At 35.7% G+C, this 23,753-nt stretch overlaps 2 long non-coding RNA genes across 4 annotated transcripts; both read left to right on the forward strand.

Moving 5' to 3' along the window:
* Positions 1 to 106: 106 nt before the first annotated feature.
* Positions 107 to 10,241, forward strand: LOC133392675 (uncharacterized). Of its 3 annotated transcripts, none has more exons than XR_009765743.1 (5): positions 107 to 400; positions 4,707 to 4,846; positions 4,919 to 5,034; positions 5,160 to 5,458; positions 10,135 to 10,241. It is a non-coding gene; the product is annotated as an uncharacterized LOC133392675 (long non-coding RNA). The 3 variants fall into 3 exon arrangements; XR_009765742.1 differs by lacking the exon at positions 10,135 to 10,241 and adding an exon at positions 5,578 to 5,990; XR_009765744.1 differs by lacking the exon at positions 10,135 to 10,241 and adding an exon at positions 5,578 to 5,990 and having other exon boundaries at positions 5,173 to 5,458.
* A 123-nt stretch (positions 10,242 to 10,364) lies between these two features.
* On the forward strand, positions 10,365 to 13,322 carry LOC133392689 (uncharacterized). The gene is made up of 3 exons (XR_009765760.1): positions 10,365 to 10,461; positions 10,668 to 10,966; positions 11,086 to 13,322. It is a non-coding gene; the product is annotated as an uncharacterized LOC133392689 (long non-coding RNA).
* The last annotated feature ends 10,431 nt before the right edge of the window (positions 13,323 to 23,753 follow it).

The raw sequence follows: 23,753 nt of genomic DNA on the forward strand, positions 1-23,753 counted from the left end.
ATTTATATAATTATATATATATATATATATATATATATATATATATATATATATATATATATATATATATATATATATACATATACTTACCGCTTTAACAGCTTTCTCCCTCAGTACCGCAAGCCGAAGTGAAAAGTAAAGCAACAATAGTACTCTCGTCTACTGTTATACTCTAACGTAACCATGTTTGCAGGTATTTGAGGCTCTGTCTACTTTGCTTGACATTTACTAATGTTTTGCTACTATTTTAGGGACGCCGCCTACGAGATCTATGACTTCGAGTCTATATGAATTTGCTGATTCGCTGATATTCGCAGACGAGATCTATGACGTCTAGTCTGTATCAACCATTTATTGCAGATCGTAATCACGCAAATTGTCGACGATGCTGGTGAGGCAGGTAGGTGGTTTGTGCAATTCAAATATTATACCTTTCCACATTGGCTGCACGTAGCATTATGCAGTGATAGCATTGGCAACGTTCATTTAGAACGTTAATGTTTTTTTGCCTGTTTGCAGATGAAGTCCAGCATTCTACAACAATAACAAAAAGTTTGCAACTTAATTATTGTAAGTCTTTGACAGTGGCAAAGACCAGTCCCCAGAGACAAAGACCCCTGGCAAAGACCAACTCGGAGGGGTTAGTAGATTTAGCAATGCAGCTTTGCTAAAAAAGCGTGCAATATTGATGATCCTGATACTGATCCTATCGCGTCAAAAACGCGAAAAACAAACAATAGAAAAATAGCAAAAGGAACAGAAAGGAAAAACGACCAATAGTTGCATTGTTCGATAGCAATTTGATGTAAAGTAGATGGACAAGAAGAACTACATAGTCAAATCACGCCAACAATAGGCTTAGTGCACACCATAAAGTAAATATCTGTTATAGAAGTAAGATTCGGTACTACAGCGTAGGCTGTTCAACCAATTCCGAGCATGTTTACAATATTTTTATTCTTATACCAATTCGCACAGTATGCGGCTTGTTCTGAGATATGCATGTTTTGCAGGGAGGGGCTGAGGACTTTAAAAATGCTGTTCTGTTAGGTACCTTGTTAGCACACATGCTTTCAATGATAGATACTTTCACTCCAGTACCGAGTGTATTATTCCGTTTTAATATGCGCTAGAAGTACAAACAAACCCTTCTTTTAGCGACATGTGTGAAATATTTTCTTCTATTTTACTGCTGATGCTGTTTTTGCGGCGCTCTTTTCGGCATATCCCGTTACATAATGTTAAGCACAGTCCAGTAGACCGGAGACCTTTGCCTTCTTTAGTGGACTCACTCACATCATAGACTCACTAGGTCGTACTAGAATAGTCATGGGGCATGTTTTATTTAGACCGCCTTTCAAATTTCCCAGTACGTCTACTTGTTTCAATAACGAGAAACGCGTCAACGGACACTAAAGAGTCTCTTGGACGTTTTAATAAGGGTTGTTGGAAGGTGTCTGGAGTGTGTGGAAGGTCACTGGTATAAATCACATGTTCCAGTGTGGAGTTTGTCTCATCTTTCTGATATTTGAGTATTGCATCGCTTAGTTTTGTAAATTGTTCGAATAGAGGGCTATGAAATGAGTGAAAATGAGCGTCGCGGCGAACCGTCCCTGGAACGACCGAGTTCGCTGGTTCGACTGATTATCTCAGATTTTCTGCGTCTGGTCGTTTGCCTTTTGCAATGTTTATTATTGATTTATGCAATGATATGGTGGAGCCTAGTATTATGAGTCTTTTAATTGAAATGATCAGAAACGTTTTTTTCTATCATTTGCAATTTCATCTGTATTCTATATGTTGTTAAATGTTTGTATTAGGCAGAGTAATGTTGAAATACTGTTTCATAATTTAAAGGTCATCAGCCGTTAGCGGAGGCTAGTGGCCCTTTTTTTAGAGCGCTGCGTAATGCTTGGAAGCGACTCGTCTTCCATTCGGCCCGTGCGTCCTCCCTGCATTAACATAAGGCTTCCATTATAAGAAAATCAGTCCTCCCTGCATTAACCTGTTTCGAGTGATATTTTGCGTTTGTGAGGCAATTAATGCTTTATTGCTCGATAAATATTGCTATGTTTCTGATGTGAAACTAAGCGACGGGAGTAGTGACTGCCTATTTTTGCTAGAATGTGATACAGTGCCTACCACAACTATATGGACAGTCGTTTTTCGCGATTTGCGGACAATCCACAAGAGATAGATAAAAACAGTGAATGTATGAGTTGCGAAGAATACTATTTCACATCTTCAAATATATATTTTTTAAATTTTTTAACACGTTTTTATACGACATATGATGAAAAACCAAATTTATGGTCGTACCATAACTATAAAAACACTTCGAAAAACCGGTTTTATGTGCTAGCTAACGCATTTAAAAATCGTTCAAAAATATAAATAACATATTCTACAAAAGTTTTAAAGTAATACATTTTTGAACGATTTTTAAAAAGTGTTTTTATAACTTTTTTAAGGTTTTATAAGTTTTATAAGAGTAATTATTAAAATATGTTTTTTTATATACAAAAAAAATTCACAAAAAAATGTTTTTCGCCTGTAATGATTGTTTTGAAAATGCAAACCATTATGTAAAAAGTTTTTGAAAAACCATTTTGAAATTACCATGAGAACCTTATCAATTTTGTGAACAACTGTTCAAAACTAATCCGATCCAACAAAAGCGACACAAAAAGCTCAACAACGATTTTTTAGCAGAATCTAAATATTTGGTGTTGTTACATACATAGTTAAGGAATGTAATACTAGTCTGATATTTTTTTCCTCCCACCACCCACTTCACCATCGATGTTCTCTTAGACCGCTATAAGTTGTGTAAAAATGTGTTAAAAATTTGAAAAAATATACGAAGATGTGAAATAGTATTCTGCACAACTCATACATTCACTGTTCCTTTATCTATTTCTTATGGATTTTCCGCAAATCGCGAAAACGACTTTCCATATAGTTGTGGTAAGCGCTGTAGTATCATAGTGAGCTATTTTAGCGGAGAATGGACATTTTTAACTGTCGCTAAAATTAAGCATGCGTTCAGAATAAGAGCTCATCGTTCCGTAATATTATTTTCATTTGGGATTAATAAGCTCTAGCGAAAATGCTATTGTTACACAACACGCATGAAAGCCTCGGTAGATAAACCAAAAACTCTAGGTGAAATTCAAAAACCTGGCATCTTTACGCGAAAAAGATTTCGTATCGTTTAGCCGCGTTTCGGGTACCACCGTGCACACAAAGCCGCTGCCATTTGAAGCAATCGAAAAATTGTTTTGGATAATTTTCCAAATTTTGACGAGAAATTTAAACCAAAGCCCGCCTTAAGGAAGGATGGGCTAAACACATGCGGAAATGCGAATTGGCTGCGGAATTCCTTGTCGACCAAACGAGCACATCAAACGGTAAAGCAAAACTATCGATCTTATTTTTCAAGCAACTGGCCCGCAATAAAGGAAACATTTTGCAACACGTACAACAATATTTTCGAACTGTTGCGACATAGTTCTTGCCGCACGCATACGCTTGTTATCTTACACGTAGATTTCCAGAACATTTTTTTGCATACAACATGTTGCTCGTCAACATACGCGCCCTGCTTAGCCGTCTTATTTGGTTTTGTTAATTTCGGTTTGTCTATGAATCTCATCGAAATATCGTGGAATATTGTTATTTTTAGGTTATTGTTTAATGGTGATGTTAAGCTAATGAAGAGGATACTATTAAAAAGCAGTCAACTATGCTTCATTAGGTTAAATATCTTGACACGGAATTATAGTCCATACTTTACATGCACAATACAAGAAATCGTCGAAAGCTTTTTGTGCCACGAGTATAGGCAACCCCGAAACCGTTTGCAAGAAAACTCCCTTTTTTGGGTTAAAATACTTCCATAAAATAATGGAACGCTTTCGAAACTATCCATGTATTTGGATTTCATTTTGTTGGTTGATTACATCCACCATTACCACTCTGACTCACAACATCGTTGCTCTAGCATGAACAAAAGACAGATCATTATCAATCTTCATTTCTTGCTTCGCACAAACCCCATTTCGATAGTGGCATGTTGGAATCCGGTTTCGCTGCACACGATGCCCAACCCTTTTCGTTTTATTCCTGCCATTCTTGTTCGTCTTATATTCTCCATTCTCGCGTTGTTCGTAGAAGGGCGAACGCACAAAAACAAAAACAACAACATAAAACAGACAAGACGCTAAACTAGCAAACGCGTCCCAACACGGTCAACACACCGCGGTCGGGCTGTCATTTGATCATGTTTTTGCCTTCGCTGAAGCTCTAGGAGGAAGTTGTTTCTATAGGTCACATCGTTTGCCAGTGGGCATTTCTTTCGCTTATTCTCTCTTCTTTTTGCTCAACTCAGATTCTGGTGACGTGAAAAAGACGACGCTTCATGGTTTGGGAGGGTTGTGGTTAAAACAGTGGTTGTGATGTCAGTTTGGTGATTGGATCAGTTTGATGGGGATTTTTGTCGCTTTCGATTTAATATCTTTAATATTTAATCATTTAATATCTTAAGCCCTCCTATATATACATGATAGATGAATAAATTACGCATTCATTATTATTTTTTGCTGTCATTATCATAAAAACATAACTTTTGACTTTATTTTTGATGTTTATTTATGCGAGATACGTTGATTAGCACTATGTCACAAATTTAAACTTTTTTTTTATAGATACCTTGAGCGTATTAGTGTGCTGACTATTACCCGATAAGCCAAATACACTCGGGCTTCGTGGAGCGCAACTCCGGAGTATCTTCTAGAGCGCCCTTGCCCCTTCCTTGCTGTCGTTACCCATAACTGTTAGCTGGAGAGTACGTTAGAGTTTTGGTATCGCATTTTTCGGCGAAAGTGAGTTAATGGATTTTCTTCAATTTATCTTACAGCATTTTTATATCGGTATCGTATGACAAACTAGTGTCAAAGTGTTTCCTGCACCCCTTACCGTGGAGATGTGCGCCAGTGAAGTGCGACGAGAAGGTTAGAGCGGGGGAAGATTATGGTATGTTACATTGAGGTCATATATATAATTATATATATATATATATATATATATATATATATATATATATATATATATATATATATATATATATATATATATATATATACTTACCGCTTTAACAGCTTTCTCCCTCAGTACCGCAAGCCGAAGTGAAAAGTAAAGCAACAATAGTACTCTCGTCTACTGTTATACTCTAACGTAACCATGTTTGCAGGTATTTGAGGCTCTGTCTACTTTGCTTGACATTTACTAATGTTTTGCTACTATTTTAGGGACGCCGCCTACGAGATCTATGACTTCGAGTCTATATGAATTTGCTGATTCGCTGATATTCGCAGACGAGATCTATGACGTCTAGTCTGTATCAACCATTTATTGCAGATCGTAATCACGCAAATTGTCGACGATGCTGGTGAGGCAGGTAGGTGGTTTGTGCAATTCAAATATTATACCTTTCCACATTGGCTGCACGTAGCATTATGCAGTGATAGCATTGGCAACGTTCATTTAGAACGTTAATGTTTTTTTGCCTGTTTGCAGATGAAGTCCAGCATTCTACAACAATAACAAAAAGTTTGCAACTTAATTATTGTAAGTCTTTGACAGTGGCAAAGACCAGTCCCCAGAGACAAAGACCCCTGGCAAAGACCAACTCGGAGGGGTTAGTAGATTTAGCAATGCAGCTTTGCTAAAAAAGCGTGCAATATTGATGATCCTGATACTGATCCTATCGCGTCAAAAACGCGAAAAACAAACAATAGAAAAATAGCAAAAGGAACAGAAAGGAAAAACGACCAATAGTTGCATTGTTCGATAGCAATTTGATGTAAAGTAGATGGACAAGAAGAACTACATAGTCAAATCACGCCAACAATAGGCTTAGTGCACACCATAAAGTAAATATCTGTTATAGAAGTAAGATTCGGTACTACAGCGTAGGCTGTTCAACCAATTCCGAGCATGTTTACAATATTTTTATTCTTATACCAATTCGCACACTATGCGGCTTGTTCTGAGATATGCATGTTTTGCAGGGAGGGGCTGAGGACTTTAAAAATGCTGTTCTGTTAGGTACCTTGTTAGCACACATGCTTTCAATGATAGATACTTTCACTCCAGTACCGAGTGTATTATTCCGTTTTAATATGCGCTAGAAGTACAAACAAACCCTTCTTTTAGCGACATGTGTGAAATATTTTCTTCTATTTTACTGCTGATGCTGTTTTTGCGGCGCTCTTTTCGGCATATCCCGTTACATAATGTTAAGCACAGTCCAGTAGACCGGAGACCTTTGCCTTCTTTAGTGGACTCACTCACATCATAGACTCACTAGGTCGTACTAGAATAGTCATGGGGCATGTTTTATTTAGACCGCCTTTCAAATTTCACAGTACGTCTACTTGTTTCAATAACGAGAAACGCGTCAACGGACACTAAAGAGTCTCTTGGACGTTTTAATAAGGGTTGTTGGAAGGTGTTGTACGGTTTCCAAAAGTCGTGTTTATCATTTTAATTAAGAATGGCAACTCGTTCATGCATTTACTGTTAGAATGTGTGTCTGGGAGAAATATCAACCACTCATAATAAGTTTTCCCAAGTTTTGTATCTATATTGGCTAACCTAGCCGTGTTCGCTCGATTGCACATTTCCTGTTCAGGTGCTTTCCTGGGAACATAGGAAATGTATCAAGTGAAACTATGTTATTAAGCTTTAGATAATCTGGTCGAAGTCTTTATTTAGTTTGAATATTATTATTCTTTTGAACTAGCAAAAAGTATTGCATGGTGAAATCGTATTGTATATGACTATTGTTCGGATTTGTCCTTCATGCCACGCCATAGCTCGTCTTCTTTCTTAGCGATCTCTGTCACTGGTATAAATCACATGTTCCAGTGTGGAGTTTGTCTCATCTTTCTGATATTTGAGTATTGCATCGCTTAGTTTTGTAAATTGTTCGAATAGAGGGCTATGAAATGAGTGAAAATGAGCGTCGCGGCGAACCGTCCCTGGAACGACCGAGTTCGCTGGTTCGACTGATTATCTCAGATTTTCTGCGTCTGGTCGTTTGCCTTTTGCAATGTTTATTATTGATTTATGCAATGATATGGTGGAGCCTAGTATTATGAGTCTTTTAATTGAAATGATCAGAAACGTTTTTTTCTATCATTTGCAATTTCATCTGTATTCTATATGTTGTTAAATGTTTGTATTAGGCAGAGTAATGTTGAAATACTTTTTCATAATTTAAAGGTCATCAGCCGTTAGCGGAGGCTAGTGGCCCTTTTTTTAGAGCGCTGCGTAATGCTTGGAAGCGACTCGTCTTCCATTCGGCCCGTGCGTCCTCCCTGCATTAACATAAGGCTTCCATTATAAGAAAATCAGTCCTCCCTGCATTAACCTGTTTCGAGTGATATTTTGCGTTTGTGAGGCAATTAATGCTTTATTGCTCGATAAATATTGCTATGTTTCTGATGTGAAACTAAGCGATGGGAGTAGTGACTGTCAATTTTTGCTAGAATGTGATACAGTGCCTACCACAACTATATGGACAGTCGTTTTTCGCGATTTGCGGACAATCCACAAGAGATAGATAAAAACAGTGAATGTATGAGTTGCGAAGAATACTATTTCACATCTTCAAATATATATTTTTTAAATTTTTTAACACGTTTTTATACGACATATGATGAAAAACCAAATTTATGGTCGTACCATAACTATAAAAATTCTTCGAAAAACCGGTTTTATGTGCTAGCTAACGCATTTAAAAATCGTTCAAAAATATAAATAACATATTCTACAAAAGTTTTAAAGTAATACATTTTTGAATGATTTTTAAAAAGTGTTTTTATAACTTTTTTAAGGTTTTATAAGTTTTATAAGAGTAATTATCAAAATATGTTTTTTATATACAAAAAAAATTCACAAAAAAATGTTTTTCGCCTGTAATGATTGTTTTGAAAATGCAAACCATTATGTAAAAAGTTTTTCAAAAACCATTTTGAAATTACCATGAGAACCTTATCAATTTTGTGAACAACTGTTCAAAACTAATCCGATCCAACAAAAGCGACACAAAAAGCTCAACAACGATTTTTTAGCAGAATCTAAATATTTGGTGTTGTTACATACATAGTTAAGGAATGTAATACTAGTCTGATATTTTTTTCCTCCCACCACCCACTTCACCATCGATGTTCTCTTAGACCGCTATAAGTTGTGTAAAAATGTGTTAAAAATTTGAAAAAATATACGAAGATGTGAAATAGTATTCTGCACAACTCATACATTCACTGTTCCTTTATCTATTTCTTATGGATTTTCCGCAAATCGCGAAAACGACTTTCCATATAGTTGTGGTAAGCGCTGTAGTATCATAGTGAGCTATTTTAGCGGAGAATGGACATTTTTAACTGTCGCTAAAATTAAGCATGCGTTCAGAATAAGAGCTCATCGTTCCGTAATATTATTTTCATTTGGGATTAATAAGCTCTAGCGAAAATGCTATTGTTACACAACACGCATGAAAGCCTCGGTAGATAAACCAAAAACTCTAGGTGAAATTCAAAAACCTGGCATCTTTACGCGAAAAAGATTTCGTATCGTTTAGCCGCGTTTCGGGTACCACCGTGCACACAATGCCGCTGCCATTTGAAGCAATCGAAATTTGTTTTGGATAATTTTCCAAATTTTGACGAGAAATTTAAACCAAAGCCCGCCTTAAGGAAGGATGGGCTAAACACATGCGGAAATGCGAATTGGCTGCGGAATTCCTTGTCGACCAAACGAGCACATCAAACGGTAAAGCAAAACTATCGATCTTATTTTTCAAGCAACTGGCCCGCAATAAAGGAAACATTTTGCAACACGTACAACAATATTTTCGAACTGTTGCGACATAGTTCTTGCCGCACGCATACGCTTGTTATCTTACACGTAGATTTCCAGAACATTTTTTTGCATACAACATGTTGCTCGTCAACATACGCGCCCTGCTTAGCCGTCTTATTTGGTTTTGTTAATTTCGGTTTGTCTATGAATCTCATCGAAATATCGTGGAATATTGTTATTTTTAGGTTATTGTTTAATGGTGATGTTAAGCTAATGAAGAGGATACTATTAAAAAGCAGTCAACTATGCTTCATTAGGTTAAATATCTTGACACGGAATTATAGTCCATACTTTACATGCACAATACAAGAAATCGTCGAAAGCTTTTTGTGCCACGAGTATAGGCAACCCCGAAACCGTTTGCAAGAAAACTCCCTTTTTTGGGTTAAAATACTTCCATAAAATAATGGAACGCTTTCGAAACTATCCATGTATTTGGATTTCATTTTGTTGGTTGATTACATCCACCATTACCACTCTGACTCACAACATCGTTGCTCTAGCATGAACAAAAGACAGATCATTATCAATCTTCTTTTCTTGCTTCGCACAAACCCCATTTCGATAGTGGCATGTTGGAATCCGGTTTCGCTGCACACGATGCCCAACCCTTTTCGTTTTATTCCTGCCATTCTTGTTCGTCTTATATTCTCCATTCTCGCGTTGTTCGTAGAAGGGCGAACGCACAAAAACAAAAACAACAACATAAAACAGACAAGACGCTAAACTAGCAAACGCGTCCCAACACGGTCAACACACCGCGGTCGGGCTGTCATTTGATCATGTTTTTGCCTTCGCTGAAGCTCTAGGAGGAAGTTGTTTCTATAGGTCACATCGTTTGCCAGTGGGCATTTCTTTCGCTTATTCTCTCTTCTTTTTGCTCAACTCAGATTCTGGTGACGTGAAAAAAACGACGCTTCATGGTTTGGGAGGGTTGTGGTTAAAACAGTGGTTGTGATGTCAGTTTGGTGATTAGATCAGTTTGATGGGGATTTTTGTCGCTTTCGATTTAATATCTTTAATATTTAATCATTTAATATCTTAAGCCCTCCTATATATACATGATAGATGAATAAATTACGCATTCATTATTATTTTTTGCTGTCATTATCATAAAAACATAAACTTTTGACTTTATTTTTGATGTTTATTTATGCGAGATACGTTGATTAGCACTATGTCACAAATTTAAACTTTTTTTTATAGATACCTTGAGCGTATTAGTGTGCTGACTATTACCCGATAAGCAAATACACTCGGGCTTCGTGGAGCGCAACTCCGGAGTATCTTCTAGAGCGCCCTTGCCCCTTCCTTGCTGTCGTTACCCATAACTGTTAGCTGGAGAGTACGTTAGAGTTTTGGTATCGCATTTTTCGGCGAAAGTGAGTTAATGGATTTTCTTCAATTTATCTTACAGCATTTTTATATAGGTATCGTATGACAAACTAGTGTCAAAGTGTTTCCTGCACCCCTTACCGTGGAGATGTGCGCCAGTGAAGTGCGACGAGAAGGTTAGAGCGGGGGAAGATTATGGTATGTTAAATTGAGGTCATATATATAATTATATATATATATATATATATATATATATATATATATATATATATATATATATATATATATATATATATATATATAAATATATAATATATATATATATATATATATATATATATATATATATATATATATATATATATATATATATATATATATATATATACTTACCGCTTTAACAGCTTTCTCCCTCAGTACCGCAAGCCGAAGTGAAAAGTAAAGCAACAATAGTACTCTCGTCTACTGTTATACTCTAACGTAACCATGTTTGCAGGTATTTGAGGCTCTGTCTACTTTGCTTGACATTTACTAATGTTTTGCTACTATTTTAGGGACGCCGCCTACGAGATCTATGACTTCGAGTCTATATGAATTTGCTGATTCGCTGATATTCGCAGACGAGATCTATGACGTCTAGTCTGTATCAACCATTTATTGCAGATCGTAATCACGCAAATTGTCGACGATGCTGGTGAGGCAGGTAGGTGGTTTGTGCAATTCAAATATTATACCTTTCCACATTGGCTGCACGTAGCATTATGCAGTGATAGCATTGGCAACGTTCATTTAGAACGTTAATGTTTTTTTGCCTGTTTGCAGATGAAGTCCAGCATTCTACAACAATAACAAAAAGTTTGCAACTTAATTATTGTAAGTCTTTGACAGTGGCAAAGACCAGTCCCCAGAGACAAAGACCCCTGGCAAAGACCAACTCGGAGGGGTTAGTAGATTTAGCAATGCAGCTTTGCTAAAAAAGCGTGCAATATTGATGATCCTGATACTGATCCTATCGCGTCAAAAACGCGAAAAACAAACAATAGAAAAATAGCAAAAGGAACAGAAAGGAAAAACGACCAATAGTTGCATTGTTCGATAGCAATTTGATGTAAAGTAGATGGACAAGAAGAACTACATAGTCAAATCACGCCAACAATAGGCTTAGTGCACACCATAAAGTAAATATCTGTTATAGAAGTAAGATTCGGTACTACAGCGTAGGCTGTTCAACCAATTCCGAGCATGTTTACAATATTTTTATTCTTATACCAATTCGCACAGTATGCGGCTTGTTCTGAGATATGCATGTTTTGCAGGGAGGGGCTGAGGACTTTAAAAATGCTGTTCTGTTAGGTACCTTGTTAGCACACATGCTTTCAATGATAGATACTTTCACTCCAGTACCGAGTGTATTATTCCGTTTTAATATGCGCTAGAAGTACAAACAAACCCTTCTTTTAGCGACATGTGTGAAATATTTTCTTCTATTTTACTGCTGATGCTGTTTTTGCGGCGCTCTTTTCGGCATATCCCGTTACATAATGTTAAGCACAGTCCAGTAGACCGGAGACCTTTGCCTTCTTTAGTGGACTCACTCACATCATAGACTCACTAGGTCGTACTAGAATAGTCATGGGGCATGTTTTATTTAGACCGCCTTTCAAATTTCACAGTACGTCTACTTGTTTCAATAACGAGAAACGCGTCAACGGACACTAAAGAGTCTCTTGGACGTTTTAATAAGGGTTGTTGGAAGGTGTTGTACGGTTTCCAAAAGTCGTGTTTATCATTTTAATTAAGAATGGCAACTCGTTCATGCATTTACTGTTAGAATGTGTGTCTGAGACAAATATCAACCACTCATAATAAGTTTTCCCAAGTTTTGTATCTATATTGGCTAACCTAGCCGTGTTTGTTCTATTGCATATTTCCTGTTCAGGTGCTTTCCTGGGAACATAGGAAATGTATCAAGTGAAACTATGTTATTAAGCTTTAGATAATCTGGTCGAAGTCTTTATTTAGTTTGAATATTATTATTCTTTTGAATTAGCAAAAAGTATTGCATGGCGAAATCGAATTGTATATGACTATTGTTCGGATTTGTCCTTCATGCCACGCCATAGCTCGTCTTCTTTCTTAGCGATCTCTGTCACTGGTATAAATCACTTGTTCCAGTGTAGAGTTTGTCTCATCTTCCTGATATTTGAGTATTGCATCGCTAAGTTTTGTACACGCACTAGCAGTTGCTCCAGTTCTTCGATGGTGATGCACCACCAACGATGCATTTAGTATTGCAACTCTGCAAGTGTCAAGAATGTGGAATATTTTCTCTTTTGTGAGTTAGAAGATATTTTCGGAAGTTTTTGCTTCAATATTTTACTGCAAACCAAACACTTTCTGCTGATGGTTTTGCCATTGTGATTGCAGCTTTTTTGAGAATGGTGATGTACATCTTTTGATTGCTCATCTTCAACGACTCGTGAGCCGGGATGCTTGCACACGTTACATACCATCACGTATAGAGCCTTAAAATATGAACAGTTTTATGATACAACCACTTACATTTTTGTCCGTTGTGCGGTTTTCCGCGTTGGCTTTTCCGATACTTTTGTTTGATTTGCACAGGCAAGTGTCTAATGCCATTTTGGTGCATTACTTTTGTGTGTGTGAGTGTGGATGTTGATTTCACTAACTGATATATTGATTTATATCGTAGTTGATCGTGTTGATGATTATAATTTTCCTTTACTGCTTTTCCATTTGTTCATCCGCAGAACTAGAATAATGTTAACACTTTCTCAATGAACACCCACTTTTAATGAAGAAACTTCAAACACAATTATCGTCTCTTCGAAGGCCTTAAGGTTGATGTTTGTCGATGGCTTTGATATGTTTGTGGTGTTTTATTGCTTCGACTTTCGTCTATTTTAGTGCCGATACTGTTTGTGCGGTGTTATTTTCGGCGTATACCTCTCTATGTATGAGGAATAGTAGTCTCACCACAGTCTGGCAACTCGTTCATGCAGTCACTGTTAGAGTGTGTGTCTGGGAGAAATATCTACCACTCAATGCTCTGATAATACCTTTTCCCAAGTATTGTATCCATATTGGCTAACCTAGCCGTGTTCGCTCGATTGCACATTTCCTGCATAGGTGCTTTCCTGGATGTGTAACATAGGAAATGTATCAAGTGAAACTATGTTATTAAGCTTTAGATAATCTGGCCGAAGTCTTCATTTAGTTTGAATATTATTATTCTTTTGAATTAGCAAAAAGTATTGCATGGCGAAATCGAATTGTATATGACTATTGTTCGGATTTGTCCTTCATGCCACGCCATAGCTCGTCTCCCTTTTACGTCATTTCTTTCGCTAGTATAAATCACTTGTGGAGTTTGTCTCATCTTCCTGATATTTGAGTATTGCATCGCTTAATTTTGTAAATGTACCTTTTTAAGGATAATGTTTATGCCATTCTTGTTTGACTTGCTTATTAATGTTTCAATACCGACTTTTGTTGTAATACAAATGGCTGTATTCATTGGATTTTTGTTTCGTTAGGTATTATATAGTTATATTATATAATAACACGCAAGTGTGAAGAATGTTGAATATTTTCCCATTTGTGAGTTAGAAGATGTTTCGGGAAGCTTTTGCTTTTGATGTTTCCGACCAACGATGCATTTAGTAACGAGCCTCTGAAGTGTCAAGAATGTTGTAAATTTGTCCTTTCGTGAGTTAGAAGATGTTTTCGGAAGCATTTGCTTCAACGTTTTACTGCAAACCACACACTTTCTGCTGATGGTTTCGCCATTGTGATTGCAGCTTTTTTGAGAATGGTGATGTACCCTCACCACATACAAACTCTCCCTTATCGTTAGTTTATGGTTCATTTTTCTTGTCATTGCTGCTGACGGCATGCATGCGTTCTGCTCCTTGTTGTTAGTAGCAGTCTGAAAGCATTTTGAACGCCTGAACCAATCCTTTTCTACTTGTTTATTCAATTTCATATACACGTCTTGTTGTATAGTTTGTAGTTTGCTTTTTATCATATCTAGGATGTTTTCTGTCAATTCTTCATGAGTGATGAGCTCTCTATTGCATTATGTTTATTACATGTTCATAAACAGTGTGTTGTTATTATTAAGGTTAGATACCAGAAGCCATTTTGTCAATGGTTACTCTTAAGGATGGGAACCGAAAAGGTCAGTTGGATAGTTGATGGTGTGTATTATCGTGGAGCGTTGTATAGCTTTCCATAAATCGCGAACACACATCTCTTCGCATGTGCAGTCCGAAGTAGCGTTAGCTATTGTAGCTATTGCAAAACGGCGCAGTGCGTATTTCCTATCTTCACGATGGTTGGATGCCAGGCCTTAAGGTTGATGTTTGTCGATGGGTTTGATATGTTACATCAAACATCGTGCATGGGGCATGTTTTATTTGGACCGCCTTTAATATGTTACAGTAGGTCAACTTGTTTCAATAATGAGAAACGCGTCCACGCAAACTTAAGAGTCTCTTGGACGTTTTAATAAGGGTTGGAAGGTGTTACGGTTTCCAAAAGTCGTGTTTATCATTTTAATTAAGAATTATCAATACCATGTTCTACCATAAACCCTCTCTATGTATGAGGAATAGTAGTCTCACCACAGTCTGGCAACTCGTTCATGCAGACACTGTTAGAATGTGTGTCTGGGAGAAATATCAACCACACAATGCTCTGATAATAAGTTTTCCCAAATATTGTATCCATATTGGCTAACCTAGCCGTGTTCGTTCGATTGCACATTTCCTGCACAGGTGCTTTCCTGGATGTGTAATATAGGAAATGTATCAAGTGAAACTATGTTATTAAGCTTTAGATAATCTGGCCGAAGTCTTCATTTAGTTTGAATATTATTATTCTTTTGAATTAGCAAAAAGTATTGCATGGCGAAATCGAATTGTATATGACTATTGTTCGGATTTGTCCTTCATGCCACGCCATAGCTCGTCTCCCTTTTTCGTCATTTCTTTCGCTAGTATAAATCACTTGTGGAGTTTGTCTCATCTTCCTGATATTTGAGTATTGCATCGCTTAATTTTGTAAATGTACCTTTTTAAGGATAATGTTTATGCCATTCTTGTTTGACTTGCTTATTAATGTTTCAATACCGACTTTTGTTGTAATACAAATGGCTGTATTCATTGGATTTTTGTTTCGTTAGGTATTATATAGTTATATTATATAATAACACGCAAGTGTGAAGAATGTTGAATATTTTCCCATTTGTGAGTTAGAAGATGTGTCGGGAAGCTTTTGCTTTTGATGTTTCCGACCAACGATGCATTTAGTAATGAGCCTCTGAAGTGTCAAGAATGTTGTAAATTTGTCCTTTCGTGAGTTAGAAGATGTTTTCGGAAGCATTTGCTTCAACGTTTTACTGCAAACCACACACTTTCTGCTGATGGTTTCGCCATTGTGATTGCAGCTTTTTTGAGAATGGTGATGTACGCTCACCACATACAAACTCTCCCTTATCATTAGTTTATGGTTCATTTTTCTTGTCATTGCTGCTGACGGCATGCATGCGTTCTGCTCCTTGTTGTTAGTAGCAGTCTGAAAGCATTTTGAACGCCTGAACCAATCCTTTTCTACTTGTTTATTCAATTTCTCATATACGTCTTGTTGTATAGTTTGTAGTTTGCTTTTTATCATATCTAGGATGTTTTCTGTCAATTCTTCATGAGTGATGAGCTCTCTATTGCATTATGTTTATTACATGTTCATAAACAGTGTGTTGTTATTATAAAGGTTAGATACCAGAAGCCATTTTGTCAATGGTTACTCTTAAGGATGGGAACCGAAAAGGTCAGTTGGATAGTTGATGGTGTGTATTATCGTGGAGCGTTGTATAGCTTTCCATAAATCGCGAACACACATCTCTTCGCATGTGCAGTCCGAAGTAGCGTTAGCTATTGTAGCTATTGCAAAACGGCGCAGTGCGTATTTCCTATCTTCACGATGGTTGGATGCCAGGCCTTAAGGTTGATGTTTGTCGATGGGTTTGATATGTTACATCAAACATCGTGCATGGGGCATGTTTTATTTAGACCGCCTTTAATATGTTACAGTAGGTCAACTTGTTTCAATAATGAGAAACGCGTCAACGCAAACTTAAGAGTCTCTTGGACGTTTTAATAAGGGTTGGAAGGTGTTACGGTTTCCAAAAGTCGTGTTTATCATTTTAATTAAGAATTATCAATACCATGTTCTACCATAAACCCTCTCTATGTATGAGGAATAGTAGTCTCACCAAAGTCTGACAACTCGTTCATGCAGTCATTATTAGAATGTGTGTCTGGAACAAATAGGGTAAATGTACCTATAGTGGTGGTAGTACCAATAGTGGTGGTATTGCACTAAAATGCGGTTGATACGGCAAATTAATAGTAATTAAGTTATTAACGTTAGTGTGAAATGTTCTTGAGTTTTTTACAAAGAGTTTAAAAGTTAAATGGGGCCATTCCGTTACTTAGTGACCGAAAAGTCTATTATTTTGGGAAATGAATCAAAATTTTTCCAAAATCCTTAGGATTTCATAACGAAACTCATTTTTCTGTTAACGTTCTAAATGACCATATAATCACGCAATTACTAATTTTTCAACATAAGTGTTATGACATGTTATTGTTTTACTAAAATTATTTGCTTTTTGACCATATTTATGCATTTTTTAGAGTTTTTTACCATAGTGCTATTATAGGTACACAAAACAGGCATGTTCCTATAGTGGTTATAGTTATAAAATCAATAAAAACAGATCGTTTTAGATTGTTTCGAGGATATTTTAGACATGTCATACTGTTTTCACTAAAATAAGCAATAGAAATGAGTTTTATGTTGGTAATTTACCAAAAACAGGCCAAAATTTGCTTATATGGCTGAATGAAAAATTGACTTCAAATCAAGCACACTCTCTCCCTTTTTCGTCATTTCTTTCGCTAGTATAAATCACTTGTGGAGTTTGTCTCATCTTCCTGATATTTGATTATTGCATCGCTTAGTTTTGTAAATTGTTCAAATAGAGGGCTATGAAATGAGGAACGACCTGGAACGACCGAGTTCGCTGGTTCGACTGATTATCTCAGATTTTCAGCGTCTGGTCGTTTGCGTTTTGCAATGTTTATTATTGATTTATGCAATGATATGGTGGGGCCTATTATTATGAGACTTTTAATTGAAATGATCAGAAAAGTTTTTTTTCTATCATTTGCAATTTCATATGTATTCTATATGTTGTTAAATGTTTGTATTAGGCAGAGTAATGTTGAAATACTGTTTCATAATTTAAACGGTCATCTGCCGTTAGCGGATCTTTTAGGCTAGTGGCCCTTTTTTAGGGCGCTGCGTAATGCTTGGAAGCGACTCGTCTTCCATTCGGCCCGTGCGTCCTCCCTGCATTAACATAAGGCTTCCATTATAAGAAAATCAGTCCTCCCTGCATTAACCAGTATATAAAAGGCAACAACACAAGCCTACTTAGGTCGCCCAAAAAAAGCAAAACAAAATTAAAAAAAAAAAAAACACGCAAAATACCACTGTCAAAATGTAAATATTGTTCGCTGCTTGATAGGGCAAGAATCACAGTAATACCATTAAGTATGATTTGCTAGGCTATTTGAATACAATACACCATATGATTAGGATCTCAAGGTATGAAGCTAAAAAATTTGGTGCAAAATCATAAACACAAACCGATAGCTGCACCCTCATATCCTGCAAAGACAACTGCAACTGCTGGAGATAGTCAAAAGGCATTTAACCGACAACTGGACAACTATACGATATACGCAGGCAGTAAGGAATAATATATTATGATCAAACTCAACTTGGGCTTATGTCGTTCCTCTTATCGTTTTTTTATTCTTTTGCAGGAAATGGAAGGAGTGGTCGCAAATCGATGGCTGAGATGGTGAGCCACATAGCAACGCGAATAGTAAACGAGCAATGTTCTGTTTTTTATTTGATAGATAAGTTAGTAAATTTGATTAGGATGTGGGTGTAGAGGTATTAGTTTTTATGAAACAGGTCATTCTATATTCAACGTATTGCATTTCACATCAATTAAGAATAAGTTAATACGATATATATCCATTATTGAATTTATTATATTCAAATTCAAACTTAATTTAGCCCTTTTAGCTAGTAATAAAATTGTGTTATTCAACGAAACTAAACATTTAAAGTTTTTTATACTGAACATGTAAATGCTATTTAATTACAATAAAATGTAATTAATATTAAAAAAAGCAAATGTGAAAAAGATCATGACACACATAAGTGTAATATGATGCAAATGGTAGGAGTTAATAATCATGTGGTAGAATAGAGTGAATAGAGTAGCCGGTCTCGTAGTACAGTCGTCAACTCGTACGACTTAACAATATGCCTGTCATGGGTTCAATCCCCAAATGGACCGTGCCGCCATACGTAGGACTGGCTATCCTGCTATGGGGGGAAATCATTTAGTCACTGAAAGCCAAGGCCACAAGTGGTACAGGCTGGCCTTGACCGACAACGGTTGTTGAGCCAAAGAAGAAGAAGAATAGCGTGAGAGGAACAATCGCTCACTCCTTCAGCTGATGATGACAGTTTTGAAGTTAATTGGCGGCTACGTGTGTTCGTTTCGATTACTTGTTTTGTTGTTGTGCTTTCTTCTGTAGATCTACGTCTTTTCAATTTTCCTCTTCATTTTCGGAAAGTAGATATGGTTTGGTGTATTGTAAGGTAGGCTTTAACATGGACAAGATATGGTTTACTATAACTTTTTTGTATAAAACTCCTGAACAAATGAATAAAACCAGTATAATTAAACATTATTAAGACCATCATCATGTTACTATTTCCACCAGAAGGTGACCCTAACAAAATAACGAAGAAAAAATCAACATATTAATGAATAATCAGGAAGATGTTTGAATGAATGACGTTTCTAATAATGGTGATGCTGGAAAGGCGCTGGACCTCGCTGGAAACCGAAAAACATACAGTAAAGTGGCCATACCATCGGCGCTGAAGGGAACTAACGACGGCGTGAACGAAACATCGGACATAATATTGATCATGGTGTAGCCGTGTTTGTGAAAATATAAGTGAAGCAGTGAAGAGAGGAACTATATGCGATAAATAAGTTAAAAATTAGCATGTAACAGTAATAATGCGGATGAAATATTGGAGGCTATAAAAAGTGTTTATTTAAGGAATCCATGGAAACATTAGTCCATCGATTGAAACTCAAAAATAAAAAAAAGTCTAAATTTTTTTAACACAATTTTCGAAACTAAAAATAACATGCAAAAAGACATATGAGTCGTTTAACGGTAAATCGCAATGAAAATTGGAAAAATATCGTAATATCTTTATGGACAGAGCCACATGAAAAAACGGGTCAGTTCGCTAACAGAGCTTTCAGTACCTAGGGAACGATGGTGTTTGTAATGAAAATTAAGCGTATTTTAGGTGTTTCAGAACTGATTACACCATAAACGTGTGAGTTTACAAATTGTATATGATATTTGATAAGTGGGTCTTTTCTATTTGGCGTAACGTCCTACGCGAACATGCCAAAAATTAAAACAAAGCTTAAATGTGTCGATACCTGTGCGTCAGATATATTCAGTAAAAAGTTGTGAAATTGCCTCATATCATAAAACAACAAATCTTTAACTGCCCATGAATAGTGCATGTAGTGCATGAAGATGTTCCTATTCCGTTTAATGAAATACGAAGGCGATAATTTTCTTACACCTCAAATAAATACAAAGTAAAAAATATAATATAGATTATAACTTTTAGTTTTTGAACATAGACCCACAACATTATTTTATAAATATTTCAATTAGAAGCAAAATTTTATGAAAAAAAATAATACAATATTGTAAAAACGCATTATTTTTCCTTCAAAAAAATTATAAATGAAGATTCCATGTTTATGTTAGAAAAAAACTTGTACATGATTGTTTTGTGCAAGCTCAATAGTTTATAGGAGAAGCTGCTAAGCTGAATCACATACACAAATAATAAAAAAGTATTATAACAGTACAAAACACATCTTTGCTCTGAACCTCAAGTCAGGATTTTTATTTTAGATCAGGCCATCTCTGGTAGGATCTTCACAGTATACATTCTAATACCTCGATGATATTTATTGTTAAATTATATCTGTATTATTGTATTATAGCCAGGATACTCTAATAACCATTATACGTAACCTAATATACGTACATTTAATTTGATTTTGTGTTTTCAAAGTGTAAATTTTGAACAATTGAATAAGGAATGTACAGAGCCCATAGTTTACACATATATTACTCATAAGACATATAATAGATATCATATACGGTTTGATTTACGGTTACGAAACACGATATTAGAACGAGATTACTCAAAGTACTCAACGACGAATACTAAGTTAAGATATCCTTAAAAATACGGATAAGGTACGATGAGGTCCTTCGCTTTTTCTAATAGTTATCATAGTTTTATAAAACACTTAAAACAGGCCTAACTTTACGAAAATGTTACAGAAAGATGCGCCTTTTAAAATGAGCGAAACATTACAAAAGGCTTTGGAAAACTAGGAAATGAATTGAACCTCACGTCGAACAAATTTCGGTATAAATTAAGGATTTCATAATCATAACCGAAGCTTCGAAACAAGCCTGAGGCGCAGTTCCAGCAAAAGTAACTAATGGCTATAAATGCAAGTAAGGCATACACAAAAGAAGAGATCTAATCCATCAACAATATAGGAGGAACTTATAGAATACTATAAAAACATGAAGAATTTAATTTGAGAAATTAATTACATAAATGGTAACATGAACGTATTATCAGACAAGGTGTCATGAATAAAACAAATCTAGGAATCTTGAACTCAAAAAAATAGCAAATCTACATACCCCACAACTGCCTCTGTTAACGATTAAAATGTCGGATAACAATTAAAAAAAATTTCGTTGTTGTCATCGTTTGAAATATTTCACAAGATTTGTTAACCTCTATGGGAGATACAATCACATTAAATGATAGAAAAAAATAAATTCAACAATGAGCCTCGCAAAAAACACACATTACATGAAATCAAGAGAGAATTAATAGAACGAAAATTAAATGGAATACAACTATAAAAATAGAAAAACGAAGCAATCCAAAGTAATGTCACGATACGCTTGCACTGAAGAAATAACGTATCTTAAAAGATTGGGTGTGAATCACTAGAGAATACAGCCATAATAATATTAGCAAAACTGGAATGCATACAAGCCCACAAGCTATCATAATAATGTACCATGATTCCCCAACATATAGAAATAAAGAGAAGACGCATTTAAACTAATTGTGACATCAATTTCGCGCTATGACGAATGCAATTATTATATTGAACAATGAATTTATATTTATTTTATGAATATATTACGATATCTGAATTATATAGAATGATATTTTACCACTTAGACGAGTTTAGTGAATCGCGTATACCTCAAACAACTATTTGTTATACAAGATTTCCATGGTTTTCTGGTTGTTACTCGTAATTTGTTGGGTTCATGCTATAATTTATCCAACGTGGCACTCATATACTTTAATACAATGGCACTATATACTATATGTGCGTTGTCATTGCCTGAATTACGAAATATGCATACTGTCACAATACTATGTAGCTTAAAACATGAGCCGATAAATGGCCAAACATTATTACAAGACTATTTAATGAAATGTATTATTTTATGCAGATCACCTTAATGCATATAATCAGATAAGGGTACAGAGTAGCGTTCATGAAAAGAAGAAAATCATAATTCCATGCAATTATATTTGCGTATATTTTATTTATTGAAGATGATTGCGTGGCACGCGCAGAGGTCTTTGCAATATTAAAAATAAAATAAAACTTAAGATAACCTTACTTGCTATATATTTGAATACAGACATGAACATTTAAACGTGGTAACGGTAATATTGAAGACAAAAAAGCAGTAGAACTTATTGAAAGCTTTACACATTGAAATAATTGGATCATGAGCTCCTCTATAAGTACGAGTCCGGTCTATTTTGATCAGAAAATTTGAAATGTTGCTACGCTTTGGATGATTTGGATGATTGTCGACATCAGCATACCGAACCTAAGGTATAAATATAAGCCAATTGAAATAATACTGAGAGTCACGTTATAGCATTTGAATTGTATTAGGAAAGTAAACCCAATTTCCAACGTAGACAACTTAATGGTCGCGTGCTACTCATTGTACTGTACAAACCGCAATTACTAGTGAAAAAAAAAATGCATGGACAATATTAGCAAAAGATGTACAAGTCATATAAAAAGAGGTGAAGAGCTTAAAAATAGATAACATACATAAGCAGGATTCAACGTTCAGAACACATTGTACAAAATTGTCCAACGTAGCAATATGTGATACTCATAGGAAATTGCGAGCACATGTATCGTATCTTGCAAAGTAACAATTTGCATATTCAACAGGGGATATGATAGGATTAAGCAGATGCAAGGTAAGCTGTAACGTGAGGTTCTCTGAAAAATCCATTCTTAGTTTATAAGCTTAAGTTCAAATTGATCTGATCTGGATCATTACGATATGGAATAAAACACACAAGCAAAACAATCATTGTGTTGTATGCATTTTACTCTATGCATCACAATTATTCAAGCCCAAAATGGACCGTGCCCCCATACATAGGACTGTCTATCCAGCTATAGCAATCAATAAGTCAAGCCCACTAGTTGTAAAGGCAAGCCCTGAATGACAACGGTTGATGTGCCAAAGAAGAATATCACAATTATTCACGTGTCATGTGCTAGGAAAAGCGTTGATGATAGTTCGTGTCCTATTCTAGGAATCTATATATTTGTTCATATTAGTTTCATTTGAAATTACCATAGGCTGCTGATATCCACATAATTATAGTAGTACAGTAGGTGATCGCTAACTGGATGTGTTTTGACTGGAGTGTTTTTTAACCGGACGTTCGCTAACTGGAGTGATTCTCAGTTAAAGAACACTTAAACGTCAAAACATGGAACATCCGGAAACTCACGAAGAAACATTTGTCGCAAATGTGCATTTTTCACACAAATTTAGGATCTTTTGCCATAATTTCATTAGGATACTCATGGTTTTGTTTACGCTGCCATGGATCATATGATAACACAATTATTATTTTTTTGACATGATTTTTATGAAATATTATTGATTTATTGCTTGCCCTTAATTGTCCTTTTACCATATTTTCGCGTTTCTGAGTGTTTTACCATAGTTCCATTATAAGTAAATACATAGTGGTTCTAAAGTGGTTCTAGTCACAAAATCAGTAAAATAGGCAAATCTATATTTTTCAAGGATATTTTCGACGGATTGTATTGTTTTCACTAAAATATGCAACAGAAATGAGCTTCCTGTAAGTAATTTCAAGTAAGTAAG

This window comes from Anopheles gambiae, chromosome X, assembly GCF_943734735.2.
Source record: "Anopheles gambiae chromosome X, idAnoGambNW_F1_1, whole genome shotgun sequence".
Taxonomy (NCBI): Eukaryota; Metazoa; Arthropoda; class Insecta; order Diptera; family Culicidae; genus Anopheles; species Anopheles gambiae.